At 44.1% G+C, this 21,439-nt stretch overlaps 1 protein-coding gene and 1 non-coding gene across 2 annotated transcripts in view; one reads left to right on the forward strand and one right to left on the reverse strand.

Annotated features, from left to right (window-relative positions):
- LOC125091538 (transcription factor SPT20 homolog) overlaps nucleotides 1–21,439 on the reverse strand; it is a 96,652-nt gene that overhangs the window by 14,156 nt on the left and 61,057 nt on the right. The gene's annotated exons all lie outside the window — the stretch shown is intronic.
- LOC125092542 (small nucleolar RNA SNORD35) lies at nucleotides 6,675–6,761 on the forward strand. Its single transcript, XR_007124996.1, has one exon. It is a non-coding gene; the product is annotated as a small nucleolar RNA SNORD35 (small nucleolar RNA).

The raw sequence follows: 21,439 nt of genomic DNA on the forward strand, positions 1-21,439 counted from the left end.
CCTCCATCTCTTCTTGCACAGCACTAGCCCTTATTCTGTTGGCTCCAACAATACTGGACTTAGTTTAACTTCTTAAAACACAACACTTGGACTGCCTACAGCTTTTGGAAAAGCTCTTCCGTCTTTCTGCAGGGTTACTTCCAGCCCTGCTGACCTGAGGCATCTAACCCCTGCTCGTTCTTAGAGTCTGCCTTAAACATCACATCCTCAGGGAAAACTTCTCTGACCATCCAGAAGGAGTAGATCTCCTTTTAGGCATTCTCAGAGAGCCATGAAGTACTTCAGAGCACACTGCATACCTGAGTTAATTAATAGCCATCTTTGGTTAATGCCAGACTTCCTCTTGTGGTTCTAAGTTCCATATTGGCAGAACCCATGTCTGTTTGTCCACCACTGAGGTCTCAGTTCCCAGCTGACAGCAGGATCCCCAGAAAACCCTGTATAGTAACTGAGTCTCTGAATATTCCCAGTCGCCATTACCCCAACGCTCTCACCAAAGCACTCTCGCTGAATTGAAAACACCCTGTTGAGTCCTCCTCCATTAGTTCCCTACTGCTTCTGTGACAAATGGCCACAAACTCTGTGGCTTAAAACAGCACAAATTTATTCTCTTACAGTTCTAGAGGTCAGAAGTACTAAAATCAAGGAATCAGCAGGGCCGCATTCTTTCTGAAAGCTCTGAAGGAGAATCTACATGCCTTTTCTGCTTTCGAGAAGCTTCCCTTCTGTAAGGACCTTTGTAATGACACTGGGCCCATCCAGATAATCCAGAATCATCTCCGTCTCAAGACCCTTAGCTTAATCATACCTGCAAAGTCCCTTTAGCCATGTGAAATAACACAGTCACAGGTTCTGGGGATAAACAGGTGGACATCTTGGGCGGGGGGTGTTCTTCAGCCTACCCACACGTCCTATGCCTCAGACGGTAAAATTTTTGCCAAGTTTTCTGGAACAAATCCTGAACTTTGCTATGAAAGTTCACGCACCATACACACTTTGTATGTGTCACGATACTGACCACATCACAACTCTCTTTCTCCTAGACCCCTGTGTAAGTGAGCTTTGATTAGTCAGTCCTTGAGTCTGCACACATACTCCATAGTGTCCACACAGACACAGTCCTCAGGGGCGCTTAGAATATCTTTCCAGGTTTCTGTCCCCTTGGAGAGGAAAGCAGAGTCATGGCGAAGGGAAGGAAAGAAGCTGGCGAAGCAGTTGAAGTGACCTTACTTTTGTTTGATGCCCGAGTCTGCCCTCCCGGCTGCAACTTTCCCTTCCAAGCTGTCGCTTTCTTGAGAAGCTGGCTGATGGGATGATCCCAGGCTGTGTCGTGTGGAAGTCTTAGCAGGAAGCTGTGGCCGGACATTTTTAGATATGTTTCTAATTTGTACAACGATGTTCAGAAAGTGCACAAATATTTGGCAATGGGCGTGGAAGCAAAGAGAGTTTCATGATCCAAATAATTTGCATCTTAAACACTTGACTTAATGAGTATGAACATTCTGGAGATGAGAGAGCCCGATCGTCCAGGTGTCACGTACAGACCGTTCACCGCAGAGCTGGGGTGGGTGGGAACACTCGGTGGCCCGGGCACAGTCTCTCGTCTTGTGTCACAGTTGCCATTACATGCTGTTCCCGACTGTTATGGGAATCAAACAGCAGATATTGCTTCTGGCAGTACTCGATGTCCTAGTAAGGAGTGACTCTCTTGTTCCTAGCAGGCACAATCTGGTTTTTTGAGGAAGCAAAGACGGGTGTGTTTTTCTCTCATGGCATCTATTCCCCGTAGTAACTGTGTCTCAGTTCTTCGATTCTTGGTCTCTTCTAGACATTATCGCTTTATGGGTGTTCTGGTTTTCCCCCCAAGTTCTGATTCTTTACCCATGAAAGATTTCCGAGGGGACAAGAAGTAACTGAAAACACTTTGTCTATACTCTTACCTTTATTCTTTAAAATAGCAAATATCCCTACCAAGGAAAGCGCTAGCTAAGTTGTGCTAAGTTACTGATTCCTGAGATGGACACACCTTTTAGTGTGATCTAGTCATGTTTTAGAGCTTGGAGGCTAGAGATCATCTGGTCCACCCCCTCACTTACAAATTAGGAAGTTAAGGCATAGACACCTAAGGAAACTGTCCAAGGACATACAGGTCAGGGTTACTGACAGCTTCATAAAGCCATAAAAAGTATCAACCAAGATTCTACATAACCAGTTGATAACAGTCATGAATAGAGCTTCCACATAATAAATCCAGTCTTCATTGTTTTAAAGATGTGTGATAATTTGACCTGAGCGAGGCCAAAGTTTACTTCAAACATTCTATGAAAGAAAAGCTTACTAAGCGATTAATGGTGTAAGAAGATCATAGAACATATAGTTTACCTATGTCTATCAACAAACTGTTGAAAGGACATTCGCCTTTAATTCATGCAACTCTACTTCTGATGTAAAACAAATCATTAAAAAGGGCCTGGCAGGGCGCCTGGGTGGCTCAGTGGGTTAAGTCACTGCCTTCGGCTCAGGTCATGATCTCGGGGTCCTGGGATCGAGTCCCGCGTCGGACTCTCTGCTCAGCAGGGAGCCTGCTTCCCTCTCTCTCTCTCTCTCTGCCTGCCTCTCTATTTGTGATTTCTCTCTGTCAAATAAATAAACAAAACTCTAAAAAAAAAAGGCCTTGCAAAACTTCAGCCTAGAGTCATCTTGTTATTTATTTATTTATTTTTTTTTTTAAAGATTTTATTTATTTATTTGACAGACAGAGATCACAGGTAGGCAGAGAGGCAGGCAGAGAGAGAGGGAGAAGCAGGCTCCCCGCTGAGCAGAGAGCCTGATATGGGGCTCGATCCCAGGACCCTGGGATCATGACCCGAGCCGAAGGCAGAGGCTTTAACCCACTGAGCCACCCAGGTGCCCCTCATCTTGTTATTTAATCCTTATTGTGTACTTGCAATTTAAAAAAATTATTTCTTCTCAACAATGAACCTGAGAACTTCCATTGATCAAGCCTGATTATACCTATTGACTCAGAAGAAGGGTTTAACTGCAGGGCTTCAAAGTGAATCAGAAATTGTGTGACAAGGCCAACTCTTCCAGAACCAATGCCTTCCTTCACCTTGAATGAATCTTGGATGCTTTTGCTTTGATGAATAGGGAAGGCGGAGTGTTCAGGAATTTGTTTTTCCCCCCAATAATGATGCAGTAGTTTTTTTTTTTTTTAAAGGACTTTATTTATTTATTTGACAGAGAGACAGCGAGAGAGGGAACACAAACAGGGGGAGTGGGAGTGGGAGAGGGAGAGGGAGAAGCAGGCTTCCTGCCAAGCAGGGAGCCCGACACAGGACTCGATCCCAGGACCCTGGGATCATGACTGGAGTGAAGGCGGACACTTAACAACTGAGCCACCCAGGTGCCCCCTGATGCAGCACTTTTAATGGCCACCCCTATTTATATGCATCAAAATCTGTTCAGATGAAAACTGACAAGATAAGTCATGACCAGGCACTGGGTCTTTGGAGGGAGTCCCTTGCCCTTCTTGCCTGCAGCCCCACACACCAGAGCCCTAGGCTATCCTGTTCTGTCACTCAGCCTTCTGGGAAGTAGCCAATGTGACAAGATTCGCATTAAACTCTGGACCCCCAAACAAGACATTCAAGAAAAGTCTAAATTTTTCTTCATTACAAAATCAAACCAATTCCTAGTGGAAAATTCCTTCCCTCATTTAGGACAGGGAATATTATCCAGTGCTAGGTACTTGTCAGAGAATCTAGCTTTGAGGTGGTTCCCTGCATATTTTTTGTGTTCCCTCTGATTTTATCTCCCTCTTCCTTCCCTTGCAGTTACGATTGCCTGGTAAAATACAGGGCGCCCAGTAGAAGTTGAATTTCAGTAAACAACAAATGGGTTTTTAGTACAAGTATGTCCTATGCACTATTCAGAACATATTTCTACTTTAAAAACCTATTTGTATATACATCTAAATGTGTTACAGTTACCAATAGTTATGTAAAAAGTTAGCATAAATTAACAATTCTACCAAATCTGTGATCTCCCTACAACTGCATGAATCTTGGTTATTATCAGAGTTCTGAAAGATTTGTCATGCTTGAGCACTAATGCATAGAATTCTTGAATCATTATAATGTACACCCGTAACTAATATAACACTGTATAGTAACTATACTGGAATTAAACTTTAAAAAAAAGTAATAAAAATTGAACACAAGGCACCTGGGTGGCTCAGTTGGTTAAGCAACTGCCTTCGGCTCAGGTCATAGTCCCAGAGCCCTGGGATCGAGTCCCACATCAGGCTCCCAGCTCCATGGGGAGTCTGCTTCTCCCTCTGACCTCCCCTCTCATGCTCTCTCTCACTGTCTCTCTCTCTCTCAAAATAAAAAAATAAAAAATATTTTTTTAAAAATTGAACACAGGTTTTAAAAAAACAAAAATAAAAACCTACTTGTTGATTATCTGAAATTCAAGTTTCACTGGGTGTCCTGTATTGATGGTTTGTCTGTTTGGCTTTTTGTTTTTCTAAATGTGGCAACCTTACCGGCTGTCCTCTTCTAATGGTTTTGTTCTTTTTCCTAAAATTTTCTTTCAGTGGGCTTTCTTCCCAATGTCATTCACCTCTTTAAGGACAGTTTTTCTCCCTTTTACCTTCTGTTCTTGTTTGGTCAGGGTATTAATTTGTCAGGGTATTAATTTTTAGTGATTTTGGATTGTGATGGGCAGTATCAGGCTTCTGTATAAAAGGGCTCAGAGCCATACATCAGGTAAACTTGAATAGGGCCTGAGTGAAGTCATCTGTTCTTTTTTTTAAAGATTTTATTTATTTATTTGAGAGAAAGAGAGAGAAGGAGCATGAGCAGGGGTGGGGGGAAGGCGGCAGGGGCAGAGGGAGAAGCAGACTTCCCACTGAGTGGGGAGCCTGATGTGGGGACTTGACCCCAGGACCCTGGGATCATGACCTGAGCAGAAGGCTGCCACTTCACAGACTGAGCCACCCAGGCACCCCAAGCCATCTCTTCTGTGTGCACCCCAAGCCATCAAGCCCTCAGCAAGTACCCCTTGAGTTGAGCACTGCCTTCTCTAACTGGTACTTCTAAAACACCTCTGGGAAACATTAACACAAGTCACTAAGAGCTTAGTAGAAACGGTAGTAATGATTTTTAAATTTTATCTCCACCTGATTTTTAAAGTCAAGTCCTTTTTGGAAGTAGAACATGCATACACAAGTATGTCCAGTTAATAAATGCGCAGCTGGATGAATTTCCCCAAATTGAACGTCCTCAGGGAACCAGAACCCAGATTAAGAAATAGAAAATTAGGAGGGAAATCCTGTCACACGCCACAATATGGATGAACATCATAACTGTGTGAAATAAACCAGTCACCAAAGGGTAAATGCTGTACGATTCCACCTGTATAAGGTATCTAGAAAAGTCAAATTTATAGAAATAGAAAGTAGAAAGGTGGTTACCAGGGGCTGGAGGTAGGAAAATAAGGAAAAGTGAGTTATGGTTTAATAGGTACAGAGTTTCAGTTTTACAAGATGAAAAAGTTCTGGAGACCTACTTCGCAACAATGGGAATACATACACTTAACACTACTGAACTGGACACTTAGAAATCGTTAAAGTGGTAGATTTTATGATATGTATTCCTTACCACAATTTAAAAAAAGAAACACATAATATTACCAGCTCCCCAGAAACCCTCATGCCCCTTCCCAGTCAATTCTGCCTGTCCAGGATAACCACTATTCTGATCGCCAGAAAGAGCCGGTCTTCTCTTAAAAAAAATCCTAGAGTTAGTAGGAAAAAAGTTTATCTTCCCCCTTTCCTTCTGACAGGGAGAATCCTTCAAATCAGACAAGGATTTGATCGTGCCTACCACACTGCCTGGCATACAGCAGAAGTAGCTCAAGGGGTGCCTGGGTGGCTCAGTGGGTTAAGCGTCTGCTTCAGGCTCAGGTCATGATCTCAGGGTCTTGGGATCGAGCCCCGCGTTGGGATTGAGCCCCACATCAGGCTCAGCAGGAAAACTGCTTCTCCCTCTGCTTCTGCTTGCTGCTCCCCGCTTATGCGCACGCGCGTGCGCACACACACACACAAATAAATAAAATCTCTAAAAAAAATTACCTCAAAAACACTTGTTGATCCCACGTGGACTGAGAGCCTCAGGCTTGACAGCGCCAGAGGTGCGAGGGAAAGGCAAGAGCATCTGAGAAAGGAGATACAAGTGCTGGAAACAAAAGACGGCTGCTCCGCAATCTTGCCAAAGTTGAGCCCCGCGTACTCATTACAGGTTTGTTTCACTGATGGTGCCTTTTTTTTTCCCCTCTTCACTGTGTTGACAACATGACCCGTAGGTTCATATTTGAATCCAGCTCAAAGTATATATTTATTTTTTATTACTGTGTGCACAGCACTAAGTGTTTATTTTCTTACCGGGGTGTTTAGTGCCACTGTGTAGGGCAAGAGACAAACGGATGTGCTTGCTGAGGCCTGCCTCCACAATTCTCAGGGGCGACTTCGAAACTCAAGGAAACGGAGGTTCACCTCATTTGACAACTGCCGTAATATTTGATCCACTGACTTTCCGAGAACATCCTTTTCCAAGAGGGCAGTGGAATGACAATACTGTAAACACTGACTAAGAAAATGGATACAATCCAGCAAATGATGACTTTTTCTCATGATGGGCTGAAGACACCACTGTGCGCAGCGGTGGTAACACCAACGGCTCAGCTGATGCCAGGAAGGAAAAAAGGAGGATAAAACTGTTCTTTTGGCCACAGATGGCAGTGACTGGGGGAGAGTTCAACAGTCTGTGGGCAGGTATGCTGGGGACCTCGGAAACAAATGGTATTGTCCTATTATCCTAAGGATTAGTTATTTAGATTATTATTGGGTCTCAGACCCAGTGATTCCTTTAGTAACCCTCCTGTACTAACCCGAAATGAAACCCAGAGGGGACACTACATACCGCTATGCATAATTGTAAAAAGTATTAACAATGGGCGCCTGGGTGGCTCAGTGGGTTAAGCCTCTGCCTTCAGCTCAGGTCATGACCTCAGGGTCCTGGGATCAAGCCCCACATCGGGCTCTCTGCTCAGCAGGGAGCCTGCTTCCCCCCCGCCCCCGCCGCCTACTTGTGATCTCTCTCTGTGTCAAATAAGTAAATAAAATCTTTAAATAATAATAATAATAATAATAATACCCTGGCAGAAAGGACAAGTAGAAAGAAAGTTATGTATAATAAAATAACATGCACCTCAAAAGAGAAACTCACAGGCATGGCAATCCTAGAAGACAAAATAAAGTAGCCAAATGCTTACACTATCATAATATCACTGTGAGTGACGGCTCAAGGCCAAGACTGACACGGGTGGGCCTTAGCAGCAACTCAAATGACGACATCAGTACCGCCCACGGTGCTATGACTCCCCAACATGGTGAACAACTTTGGGAAAATTCTAAGGAAAACTAAAGGCAAGCAACCTTCACTTTATACTGTGATTGCTGTCTTGGAAAATTAGGTCTTTATTTTCACCTACATGACAGGTCCACAGCAGAGCTAAAGGTCATTTAGAACGTGGGACGATTTCCGGTTCTAGCTTCTCTGGCCCCGCCCTTTAAATGTCAACTGTGCTCCCCAATCATTGTGACGACAACAACAAAAAAGCCACCATCGATTTCTTTTTTTTTTAATGATTTTATTTATTTATTTGACAGACAGAGATCACAAGTAGGCAGAGAGACAGGCAGAGAGAGCGAGAGGAGGAAGCAGGCTCCCTGCTAAGCAGAGAGCCCGATGCAGGGCTCGATCCCAGGACCCTGGGATCATGACCTGAGCCGAAGGCAGCGGCTTTAACCCACTGAGCCACCCAGGCGCCCCACCACCATCGATTTCTTAAATCCACCCCTACCCCAGGACACCACCCCCCCCATTTAGTATCTCTGATTTAGAGTAAAACCTTTTATCTGCAGAAGCATTTTTTAAATCTTAAAATACATCACTCATAAAATGACCCATAGCCTCAGCAATTCCCCAACTGTGACTCCCATTCCCTCACATTTAAAAAAAAATGATGTTGAATTTTACAATTCCACCAAAAAGGAGTTTCCCAATATCTGAGCCAGGTAGATCATCAAGAGAGACAATACATAAAATTACACGGCACTTTTGGGGAGGAATACTTACTTAGTATTTTAGTCATTAAAATAACAGGTTGACCAAAGGACAAGAGAAGAGCAAAACCCTGCAGGTTGTCTCATCAAGGAAAGTAATTTAATGAGAAGGTGCATACGGATGTAGGATAATGATAGATACTGTAATTATTATTTTGTTCCACTCCTGCAGTTTTTCTGTTTAGTTGTGTTTTTCAAAAATACTCAGTAATTGTGGAAAGTCTTTATTAGCTACATAAATATAAATGAAAAATCCCACGTGTACACTCAGTTCCAGTCTACAGAGCACTGCCCTCGGGGTGGGTTTCGTGTGTCCTGGGGTCAGCAGTGGGCCCACAGCATCTTGGTTTGAGCTCAGAAGAGCACCCTGCACTCACCTCTTCCCAACTGTGCAGTCAGTGATGATAAGTTGCTAGTCTGAAATCAGCAGTGATGGGTGACGGAAATATTTGCATGGAAATTGGCCACCATCACCCACACAGACTTGTTTCCAGAAAGTCTGTTGTTAAACATTCACCAGACACGACGGCGTGGGGCTGGCTCCCAGGAAAGGACAACCTGTCAGAGAAGTACAAAACAAGACTTTGTTACAAATTCTTGGAAAAGAACAGTCCCAACTGGGCTCTTTAATGTTTCATCAAATCCTAGTTAAGTACCAAATGATGGCTCACAAATGATCAAGGAAACAAAACTAAACAGAAACATTATTCCCTAGTATCCAAATATTTATCTCATACCAACTATGTACCAAAGAATCTACTTAAATTCTTTCTGCAACAAGACACAAATTCAATAAGTATGTAATGTTCAATGGACCGATGTGTATGCTGCCAATTTAAAAGAGATCATTAAACAATGACACTAGTATTTTTCACCTTTATCAAGGGGAATACTAACATTTAATAGGCATTGTGCCAGGCATTAAACAAATATTGTCTTGTTGGATCCTCACAACCACCCTGTAAGATAATCATTAGGTTGAGCCACATGAAATTGCTGACAGTTGACCAATTCTGACCTCCACAAAAGGCAATTTCCACCTAAATTATTTTCTTTGTCTTACTGACAAGGAAGCCGAGATCCCAATATACCAACTTGTCAAATGTCAAACAGCCAGTAAGTGACAAAGCCAGGATTCCTTGCAGACCAGAATGGCTCCAAAGGCCCCGGGCTTCCTGCCACACACAGTTCCCAAATGGAAGAATTGTTAGGCACATTTGATGTGTTATACACATTCAAAGAAATCTTACAATTAAACCATTTTGAAATAACTTGGGGTAAAAGAAATTAAATTAAGGACATGCATTTTGCCACATAACTAAACACTGGCTTCCTGGGTTTCTTAATCATAAATGATTAGAAATAATCATAACTGTTGATACATTTTAGAGACTGAAAAACATCTTAATAGAGATTGCAACCATTGTTTAACTTGCTCTTAAAAACTCAAATTAATGTTTATACTTAAGAAATTCCATTAATGTTCAATTTATACTTGAGAAATTAATGTTTAATTTGTACTTCACAAACGACTTTTTAAAAATGCTATGCTATTACTAGTACAAACCACCAAAGGTCTTACATTCACAGTCTGTGATTCTCAATCTACTAGAACAATGAATGCTTCAGAAAATAATTACAGTCATGCATGTTTGAACCACAGGGTATGGTATAGGAGTGTCTCAATTTTTAAAAACTGAAACACAGTAGAATCATGACATAAAACACACATGTGTACATGCATGTATGCCTGTGTGTATATATATACGTACACACATATATTGTTGAAATATATGTATATATGATATATATATGTACTACTATATGTTATTGAAGCAAAAGTTTCATGAAAATTTTGGTATGTGCTATATTCTCTGATAGTTTCTTTTTTCTTCATCTTCTTTTAGAGAGAGAGGGGGTCGGGGTGGGGAGTGGGCGAAGGGGCAGCAGGAGAGGGAGAGAGAGAATCTTAAGCAGGCTCCATGCTTGGCACGAGGCGGGGCTCTGTCTCATGACCCTGAGATCATGACAGGAGCGGAAATCAAGAGTCAGACTGAGTGACTCAGGCACCCCTCCAATATTTTTTTTTTAAGATTTTATTTATTTACTTGAGAGAGAGAGAATGAGAAAGAGAGAGCATGAGAGGAGAGAGGTCAGCAGAAGCAGACTCCCTTGCCAAGCAGGGACCCTGATACGGGACCCGATCCCGGGACTCCAGGATCATGACCTGAGCCGAAGGCAGTCGCTTAACCAACTGAGCCACCCAGGCGCCCCACCTCCAATATTTTCTATCCTACCTTATTCCATTTCATTAAAAAATTCTGGCCACAACTTAGTATACCATTTTCACAATTCACTTGTATGTTGCGACCCTCAGTTTGAAAACCAGTGTCTTAGTGACCTCTATTTTAGAGACGTCATCCACATCCCCCATTTTATTCATTTCCTTCTAGGCTACTCTGTTCTTTGCATCTACAACTTTGATCCCCCACTTACCAGTGTCTTTCCTTCCTTCCTTGAACAGATACTTACAAATAACCTGTTGTGTGCCATCAACAGCACGCTAAGTGCTGGAAATGCCGTGCATTCATACTCTTACCCTGAGACCGTAATGTCCATCCAATCATCATGCAAATAAACCTAAACTTCCAACTGTGCTATTAGTGCTATCAAGGATAGGTTCCAAGAGAGGGGGGATTTGACCTAGTTGGGGAAGACTCCTTGAGGAAATGATACTTGAGCTGGGATATAAAGATCTGATCTAGTCTAATCTAATCAAGCCTATTCTATTTCATTAAGAAAATGCTTATCTCCAGCCCCTAATCCACTTTGAGCGACTACTCACTTAAAGTAGTAACTGTCTCCATTCACTTATAACATTTTCAAGGGTCATCTGAGTTGCTGCATTGTGTTTTTTTTTAAGATTTTATTTATTTATTTGAAGAAGAGAGACAGTGAGAGAAAGAGAGAGAGAGAGAGAGCACAAGTGGGAGGGAGGAACAGACTCCCCGCTGAGCAGAGAGCCCGACACGGGGCTCGATCCCAGGATGCTGGGATCATGACCTGAGCAGAAGGCAGATGCTTTACCGACTGAGCCCCCTGAGTTGCTGCATTATCTGGATATACCACATTTTGCCTTTTCATTTATCAATTGATGGACATTTGGGTGTTGCCCTTTTTGGCTATTGAGAAATGCTGCTATGAATTTTTGGGTAGGAGTTTTTGTATGGGCATATGCTTTTGTTTCTCTTGGGTATATACCTAGGAGTGAAATTGTTGGGTCATATGGTAACTCTAATTTTAACATTTTAAGAAACTGCCAAGGTATTTTCTAAAGCAGCTGCATCATTTTACATTCTCACTAGCAGGATATGAGGGTTCCCATTGCTCCATATCCTTGCCAACACTTGTTTATTATCTGATTACTTGATTATAACCATTCTGGTACTAGGTATGAAGCGATTTCTTACTGCAGTTGTGGTTTGCATTTCCTTGGTTAACGATGTTGAGCGTCTTTTCATGTGCTTATTGACTGTATGTTATCTTTGGAGAAATATCTATTCAGATTCTTTACCTATTTTTAAATGGGTTACTTATCCTTTTACCATTAAATAAGATTTACTTATACACACTTTCGGTACCAGACCCTCATCACATAAATCATTAGCAAATATTTTCTCCCTTTCGGTCAGTCGTCTTTTCACTTCCTCTTATTTTAAAGATTTTATCTTTAAGTAATCTCTACACCCAACATGGGCCTCGAACTCATGACCCCATGATCAAGAATCACATGCTCCCCTGACTGAGCCAGCCAGGTGCCCCATGACTTTTCACTTTCTTGATGGTGTCCTTTGATGCACAAATGTTCTGATTTGATGAAATCAAGTAACACCCTAGCTTGCACATACTTCCTGATCATGGGTTCAACCATCACCTCCATTTTACTTCAGCAAGGGACCTTGACATCACCCACAGCTGTCTGAACTCACCTTCTTTCTTTCTTTTTTTTTTAAGATTTACTTGACAGAGAGAGACACAGTGAGAGAGGGAATACAAGCAGGGGGGGTGGGAAAGGGAGAAGCAGGCCTCCCACTGAGCGGGGAGCTCGATGCAGGGCTCGATCCCAGGACCCTGGGATCATGACCTGAGCCGAAGGCAGACGCTTAACGACTGAGCCATCCAGGCGCCCATCTACCTGCTTTCTTAAACCCCAGTGTTCTATTCTCAGAGTAAAGTCCTTTGTCCTTCCAGCTTTCTCTTTACCTTGTTTCCATCTCATAGGTTCTGTAAACCCTCTGAGACCTCCAATCCCCCAGTCTTCTGTTTTCTCCCTGTTTGTCACACCTGTGTCTTCCAACCTTATTTTCCATTCTTTTCTTATCCAGCCTGGCCTTCAGAGCACAACACCACAAACTCCATTCCCAGTACCTTCCACTCTGTTATTCCACTATCAATTTGCTACATTTGTTCTTGTTTTATTTTTTTTTTTCGTTTTTAAAAATTTATTTATTTTTTAAATTTTTGCTCCACGTGTTCTGCAACCTCCAACCATATATCAGCCAGGCCATCTGCCTTCCCTGCTTCCAGTGCTACTCAGAAATGTTGACAAAGTCAAGCAACCTTATGCGTTGGGACCACTCCTGACGCAGGTTCTCCAACAGCAGCTCTCCCTGCTAGCCTTTCACTTGACCCGCCCCACTTCGTTCTCCCATTCCCTGAGACCCACTCTACTCCTCTCCCTTTCGCTCATGTCACTCCCACCACGCTCTTCCTTAAACAAGCCAAGATCACTCCCACCTCCTTGGTACTTGCTGATCCTTTGCCTTAAACACTTTTCCTCCAGGTCCTTGAGTGGCTGAAACCTTCTTGTCATTTAGGTCTTAGTTTAAATGTCACCTCTTCAGAGCGGCCTCTCCCATCTGCTCTGTCTCCTGGGCCTGCCCTCCTCCCCTTGCTATCACAATCCCCTGATCTGTTTTCTTATTTTTTTTATCTGCACTGTCTGGTAAAATCCTATGCTTCTAAAACCTTTCACTAGGGACAGAGACTTGCTCTTCTGTGCTCTCCTAATAGCCGGTGTAGAACTTTCTTATCAGGTTGCTATTATTTATGGGATTTCAGGTCTGTGCTCCTCTTCCAGAGACTGAGCTGGCCGCAGACGGATGCTGTGTTTTACTCATCTTTGGGTCCTTCAAGGTCTCCCACATGGAGCAGGTACTCAGGAGAGGTACAGAAACTCATGATCTCCTTATCTGCATCGCGAATTAACACTAACAAGGATTAACAAGTGCTGGGGGAAGATCCAGGGGAACATACTGTCATGTAAATTAATCATGCTGGGCATGATTTCTAATGGTAAAAATAGGGAAAAAGTAGCTGAACATAGGGAACTGCATAAGTAGACTGAGGTGAATGTACTCCCTGGAATTCGATGTTGCTATTAAGATGATGTCTGATCCCACGACGATAATAAGAACACAAAAAAACTGTACATAGAAAGGTAGGAAGAAAATAAACTAAAATGTGATGCTGAGTTTCTTTATGCATAAGAAATATAGATGCTTTCCCTCCCCTTTTCTGAATTCTAGTTTTCTCTGTATATGTACTACTTTTATACTGAAATGAGCCCTAATATTTTGTGTGTAAGGAAGGGCTATAGTCCCATTCTTTCTTTAGTTCATATACCTCCAAATATTTATTTATTGCTTAATACGCTGGAGAAATGGAAGAATGCAGAGTCAGTGACTTATTCAGCATCTCCTGCACCAATTAGTGACAGAAGAAAACATACTATGGTAGTTCTAAAGTGATGCTGGAGAACAAAACGAATTTCCTGTAGGCTCTGTGCCATCGATACTGTATTGCGGATAGTTCTGTATTAGATCCTTAGAAACAGGCTAATAACACGGGGAGAAGCCGCGTTAAAATAAGCGAGACCAGAGGCACCTGGCTGGCTCAGTTGTAGAGCATGTGACTCGTGATCTCAGGGTTTTAAGTTCCAGCCCCATGTTGGGCGTAGAGATTACTTAAAAATTTTAAAGACTGGTTGGTGGGGGGGCCTGGGTGGCTCAGTTGTTAAGTGTCTGCCTTCAGGTCGGGTCATGATCTCAGGGTCCTGGGATCGAGCTCCGCATCGGGCTTCCTGCCCAGTGGGGAGTCCGTTTGTCCCTCTGTCCACCCCTGCTCCTGTTCGTCCTCTGTCACTCTGTTCTCTTCAATAAATAAATAAAATCTTTTTTAAAAATCACAAAAGGGCTTTTAAAACTTGGCTACCCCTTGTATCAAACAAGTTGTATGGGCAAAGGAGCCACTCCAACCTGGTGGTGAGTTCGAGGATGAGAAGCTTCGAGCATAGCTAAACCTACTTAACAAGGGAAGGGAGCCGATTTGAACAAAATGGATAAAAGCAGGAGGATGTTTTAGCTTGGGTTCTCCAGAACGGGGCACTGATAGAAGGATTCCAGTGCAAGCAGGTGATCTGGGGGAGTTCAGGAAACATCAGTAGGGCAGTGGGGAAGTTAGGCAGGGAAGGGAAGGAATGGGAGCCACTTAAGGGTGTGCTGGCAAACAATTCGCCACAGTGGGCCGTGGGAGCATAATCCTGCTGGGGAAAACCCTCGGTGACCAGAGGCACACATCTGAGTCACCCTGCTGGTCAAGTGCCCACAAAAATTATAAACGCCGGGGACTGCGCGTTGGAGAGCAGAGCACCTGCTGCGGATGGAGTGAACAGACTTCCACACCGCATTTTCCTTTGCTTTGGTGCTTTTGAAAAAGTGGTTTTAGTGGTTGACATTTCTGGTTGGAACCCCTTAAAGCGGACTTGCTCCCTACCATACTCTCTGCCCTTTCCTTTTTCTGGCCCACGGCACACAGAGGCTGCTGCGATCATGCTATTGCTGACACATCCTTCTTCTCCGTCTGCTCTGCCCCACTCCCTACAGAGGTTCTGCCCAGTTAACAGCTGGCTGAGGGCCCTGGTGCCCAAGCAGCTCATTCTGGTCAGACCTGTTGTGTGTCTTGGGCAGATGTGGTGCCAGGCAGCCGAAGACCCAGCCTGCACTGCTATTACAGCAGAAAGCCCAGCATCTTCAAAGCCTTGCTATAAACAACCTGACTGAGTTTTATACTTGTTGAACATGTTCCCCAGGCAAGGAACAAAAGCAACAAATGCAGTTAGTCACTCTAGAAGGGAAACTGGCAGTTTGCGATCCAAAAGGACTTTGTCTCTCCTCGTCTTCCTCCCGACACCCTCTTCTTTCCTAAGCAATTTTTGAAGTCCAAAGAATGATTGTGGAGTTCGTACTCTGCAGTTTTGTAGCACGAAAACACTTGGCAGAGGAAACAATGACAGCCAATGCCACCTTGCCCATTACATGTGCTTACATAATAGAAGGGCAAACCGCTGGCTCAGAGCTGGAGGAGGGCCGGGAAGAGAGCTCTGCACACGGGTGTCCGTGCCTCAGGGCAGGGAGAGGACACACGTCCCGGTGTCGGAAGCCTTTGACATGGACAGTGTGGGGGCCTCTCCCTATCCCACCACCTGGAACTACGGCTGCCCCCACAACACTTCAGTGTGGATTTTAAAAGGCACCTCCCCCTTCCTTGTGCTGTGCACAGCCCCACGCTGGGGCCCTCCCTGGGCAAGCGAGGCATGGGCCGGATTTCAGTTCCTGCTCGGTGCCCTTGGCCAGGGGTCTGAGTGCAGAGCACACCGCACACTGTGTACCTGGGGACTGTCTCTAGGACTGGTGGAAACAGGTCACCCGCTCCAGGTCACTCCTACAGTTTACTCACTACACTTCTCTTCTTTCTTCAAGGTGCTGAAAGGTCATTCTTTGCACTTCAGAGGACAGCTCCTTACTTCTGTCTCAACTTGCTTCCTTTATAAATTACCTGGAAGCTCCTGCCTGTCCATTTCAGTTAGTTTACCTAGATCATTGAGCCTGCTGTATCAGCACGACCCCCCAAGGCGATATCACTCTTCCCCCACACAGTGGCATTACTTTGCAGCAAGGTATCTGGGGAGGTGAGGGAAGGAAATGGTCAGATTTGGGTAAAGGGGGTGTGGGGGAAATTTGCCTAAGGAGCCCAGGTACTTTCTGGTAGAAAGTAACCTAGACCCAGGGCAGAGATTCCTTTCCCAAACCTGTGGTAGAGACCATGACTTTACTACTTGAATGAAGCGCTACAAGCAGGGGAAAGGAGACACAGAGATGGGGCTGACCCTGGACTGGCTAAAGGTAGAAAGAAAGCAGGATCTGGGTCTGGGATACAGCCAGCACCAGGCATGTGCTGACTCGGTTCTCCTGATGTCAAACCAGCACCCGCAGGAAGAGAGCTGTATGAGGAAATCGGCAAGCTGCCCCTTTCAACAGCTGCCCCCAGGGTTGCCAAACTCAGATGTAATCTGGGGATTCAAGAAGCCACTATTGGAACCATCAGCTTCAGGGGCACACCAGACCTCTTGAAAGATACACCTGCAACACTGAAGCTTCTCACCATGCCTCTTTCCCTACGTAAAGGTGGTCTGGATTTCTCTCACATGACCACACCTGATTGGTGGAACTGAAACTGCCTAGCTTCTAGCAACTCTGGGAAATGTAGTTTTTTGGTTTCTTAGAGTCAGCTACACATAAAGGCACAGTGAAAGGAGGCTCGCTGAAATAGACGTGGAATAACCATTTCCATCATGGTTCCCCTGTTTGAAAACTCAGTGGCTCTCCATCTGGACAGCTCTGTTGAAGGAAAGCAGGGCCTGGGTCCAGGATACAATAGACTCCAGCAATGATTTCCAAACTGTAGACTACAGACCCTGGGGGGCGTGGAGACATCACAAGAGCTTCCTGGACCCCTGTGCTCTCCAGTCATTTTCACTGGACTAGAGAAAACCACTGTGACTTCCATACATGTGTCCAACTATTTGTGAAATATAGCAGCAAAAGTGATTCAAAAAATATAAATCGCATAAAAACCTTCCTTACAGATGCACTATTTCTCAGCCACAGACCCCACTCTGCCTGGAATGGGGCTATGATCTCCCTGCTCTCTTGCCTACTGATCGTCAGAGACTCAGCCCAGCCCACCACCTCCACTGCCTGGCAGCTGATTCTCTCTGACCTCCTCAGGCTAGAGTAAATGATTCTCATCTGTTCTCCCTTAATATCCTGGTGAGTTATACTAGTGATAATAAAATAAAAGCAAACTTTTATTGGCTTACTTTGCGCCAGGCTCCATGAGATATGTACTCTTATTACCCCATTTACAGATGAGGACACTGGGGGCATAGAGAAGTTACATAACCTGCCTGAGGTGACATATTCATGGTGGCTTTGACTCAATCCCAAGCAGCCGTCTGACTTCAGAGCCCACATCCTTCGTCAGTACTCTCAGCTCCCCTTATCCTATCTATTATTACACTGCCCACCCCACCCCACTGTTCATCTATCTACCCATATATATCTTAGTCTGTGCATCTGATTCCCCAAATAACCATGTCCCTTTAGGATGTTAAAATGGAACAAGAAAAACTCAAAAGTTTTTCCTCCCTTCCCAACACATGGAAAACGCACAGGACCGGGGGGCCCAATTGCTCGATCCTTCCTTCTCTTGTCCTCCATTGTCTGTTAACACAGGGATTGTTTTCCCTTCAGCACAGAACACCATACTAAATTACAGAGCAGGCCGTGAAATTGCTACCCTCAGCTCTCTTCTTTGCCGGCTTTCTCTAAAAGAGATTCTTTCTGTCTGTTGTATAAATACAAGACAGAACCCACAACCCACAGCGGTTTGGAGCTCTGGCCAGGATCCACTGAGCACTCCTCAGCAAAGGACGGGGCTCCTGGGAACCCAAGCCTGGGAACGGCATTCTCATGCCGACATTTAAGAGTGAAAGTGGGGAGAGCTTGACATTTCCCCTGGAATCAGAAGGTGTTTCTGGGGGCACCTGGGTGACTCAGTGGGTAAAGCTTCTGCCTTCAGCTCAGGTCATGATCTCAGGGTCCTGGGATCGAGCCCCGCATCAGACTCTCTGCTCAACAGGGAGCCTGCTTCTCCCTCTCTCTCTGCCTGCCTCTGCCTACTTGTGATCTCTCTCTGTCAAATAAATAAATAAAATCTTTAAAAAATATATACATATATATATATATATATATATGAAGAAGGTATTTCTGTATCTGTTTTTGCTTTTACTGTGTATTACCCTGTCTAACACTGAAGACACCTGCTCACAACTCCACAAGTTAGTACCTGGGAGGCTCTGCTTCTACTAGCCAATGTCCTACTCGAGTCCCACAGTGAGACAGCTGGTCACTCCCTCTGTTGGGGGTCAGCCATACACCTTTCACCCCCTGGAAGTGCCAACTCACTCCAGACCCATCTCTCCTCTTGCTCGAGCTCCTTTCTCTTCCTTTTCTACATTAAGTGTCTGATTTCTACTTGCCCTATTGGTCATGCTACATAAACCAGGTATTTCCTTTTCCCTCTTAAAGGTAACTTATCAAGAAGCCTTCTTTAATCATCTTTCAAATAGGCTGCCCAGGCGCCTGTGTGGGGAAGTCCTTCCTGACGGAGGCTTGTGTCCTGTGTGGGAAACAGCCAGGGAACAAGTCAGACGGGTCAGGCGTCATGGCTTTGCAAATGTCCCCTATGTGACGGACACGTCCGAAACCGACACTTCTCCCAGTAAGCACGCTATTTTACCAAGGCACATCACGTGCAGGAGACATAAGAAAGCACATCAAATATGCTTAAGGGGTGACTTCTGTATCTCATTATTGTTTTAAGACATCTTAATTCCTATTCAGGCTAAATGACCAGTATATCCACAACCATCTGAGAGATTGTCAGTTGAATCTACAGAGAGAGAGAGTGGCATGTTGTCAAAATAGTGTTGCACAAACCCTCTAAGGAAAGGCGGAAAAAAGCTAATGTGAATTTCAAAAATACTACAGCGTCAGTGAGACATGGTGCTTAATCCTCAGCTAATGGTAACACTGAGCAGCACACTGACAAAAGCCAGAAAGAATCTGAGTTTAACATGGTCAACTAATCTTCGACAAAGCAGGAAAGGATATCCAATGAAGAAAAGACAGTCTCCTAACAAATGGTGTTGGGAAAATTGGACAGCCATGCAAAGAATGAACCTGGACTACTTTCTTACACCACACACAAAAATAAATTCAAAATGGATGAAAGACCTCACTGTGAGATAGGAAACCATCAAAATCCTAGAGGAGAGCACAGGCAGCAACTTCTTTGACCTTGGCCATAGCAATTTCTTCCTAGACACATGTCTGGAGGCAAGGGAAACAAAAGCAAAGATGCACTATCGGGACTTCATCAAGAGAAAAAACCTTCTGCACAGCAAAGGAAACCATCAGCACAGCTAAAAGGCAGCCTACGGAATGGGAGAAAACATCTGCAAATGGCGTATCTGATAAAGGGTAAGTACCCAAAATATATAAAGAACTTATCAAACTCAACACCCCCAAAATAAATAATGCAGTTAAGAAATGGAGGGAAGACATCAATAGACATTTCTCCAAAGAAGGCATAGATATGGCCAACCGGCACATGAAAAGACGCTCAACATCATTTATCATCAGGGAAATACAAATCAAAACCATGATGAGATACCACCTCAAGACCAGTCAAAATGGCTAAAATCAACAATACAGGAAACAACAGATGTTGGTGAGGATGAGGAGAAATGGGAACACTCTTACACTGGTGGTGGGAATGCAAACTGGTACAGCTACTGGAGAACAGCATGGAGGGTCCTCAAGAAGTTAAAAATAGAGCTACCCTACAACCCAGCAACTGTACTACTAGGTATTTACCCAAAGGATACAAAAATACAGATTCGAAGGGATACATGTACCCCAATGTTTACAGCCCCATTATCAACAATAGCCAAACTATGGAGAGAGCCCAAATGCCCACTGACTGATGAATGAATAAAGAAGATGTGGTATAGATAGATAGATCTATATATAATGGAATATTACACAGCCATCAAAAAGAATGAAATCGTGCCATTGCAATGATGTGGATGGAGCTAAACTGTATTATGTTAAGTGAAATAAGTCAGAAAAAGACAATTACCATATGCTCTCACTCATATGTGGAATTTAAGAAATAAAACAGATGAACATATGGGAAGAGGGGAGAAAGAGAGGGAAAAACCATGAGAGACTCTTAAGGATAGAGAACAAACTGAGAGTTGCTGGAGGGGAGGTGGGCAGGGGGGTGGGCTAGATGGGTGATGGGCACTAAGGAGGGCACTTGTTATGATGAGCACTGGGTGTTGTATGTAAGTGGCGAATCACTGAATTCTACTCCTGAAACCAATATTACACTATATGTTAACTATCTAGAATTTAAATAAAAAATCAAAAAGGAGGAAAAAAAGAATCTGAGTTTACAGCACGGGTTCTCAGCCTTTGCTGCACACTGGAATCACTTGGGGATTTTTTTAAAAATCCCCATGTCCAGGCCACACCCCATGCCAATTAAATCAGAATCTTTGGGGGTGGGAGCCAGGCATTATTACATTCTAAAGCTCCCTCAGAGATTCTACTATGCAGCCAAGTTGGAAAGTCACTGGTTTAGAACTGGTTTAGAACACCTGGCCCTTGCTCAGAACTCAGGCCCTCCCTTTCGGCTTTATCAAGTGTGTAGGGGAGGGGAGAGGGCACCACATGCCTGGTCATGCCACTCACCCATGGCAGCTCAACTTGCCAGCTGCCCACTCAGCTACGGAAGCTACCGGAAAGCTGGAGACTCTGGGTGTAGGTGACACACCGGTGAGGGTTAAGGTTGGGACCTACCAGAGCACTGAAGGTGGGAGAGCCAAGGCACAAGCAGAAGAGCCATGACTGAACATTCATTGGCAATCTGTGATGCCTTTACCGGCTCTGCCCCCAAAGGGGCATGTTGGATTTGCCACTTGGACATATTGCCAGCTGTTATTTGTTTGAAAAAGTCCTGGGAGGGCAGAGGGCATGAAGGGGGCTCCTGAAGTGCTGGTCATGTTCTGTTTCTTAAGTTGGGTACTGGTTACACAGGTATGTTTAGTTTGTGAACTACGTCCACCTTTACATTTATGATATGTATATATTATGTATGTACGTTGTGCTTTAGTAAACAGTTTAAAAGAGAGAGAGAGACTCCAATCATTGAAAAAAGGCTATAGATGCTATCAAAAATAAAAAGCCCACCAGACTGTTTACAGCAGTTAATTTTATA

Source organism: Lutra lutra, chromosome X, assembly GCF_902655055.1.
Source record: "Lutra lutra chromosome X, mLutLut1.2, whole genome shotgun sequence".
NCBI lineage: Eukaryota > Metazoa > Chordata > Mammalia > Carnivora > Mustelidae > Lutra > Lutra lutra.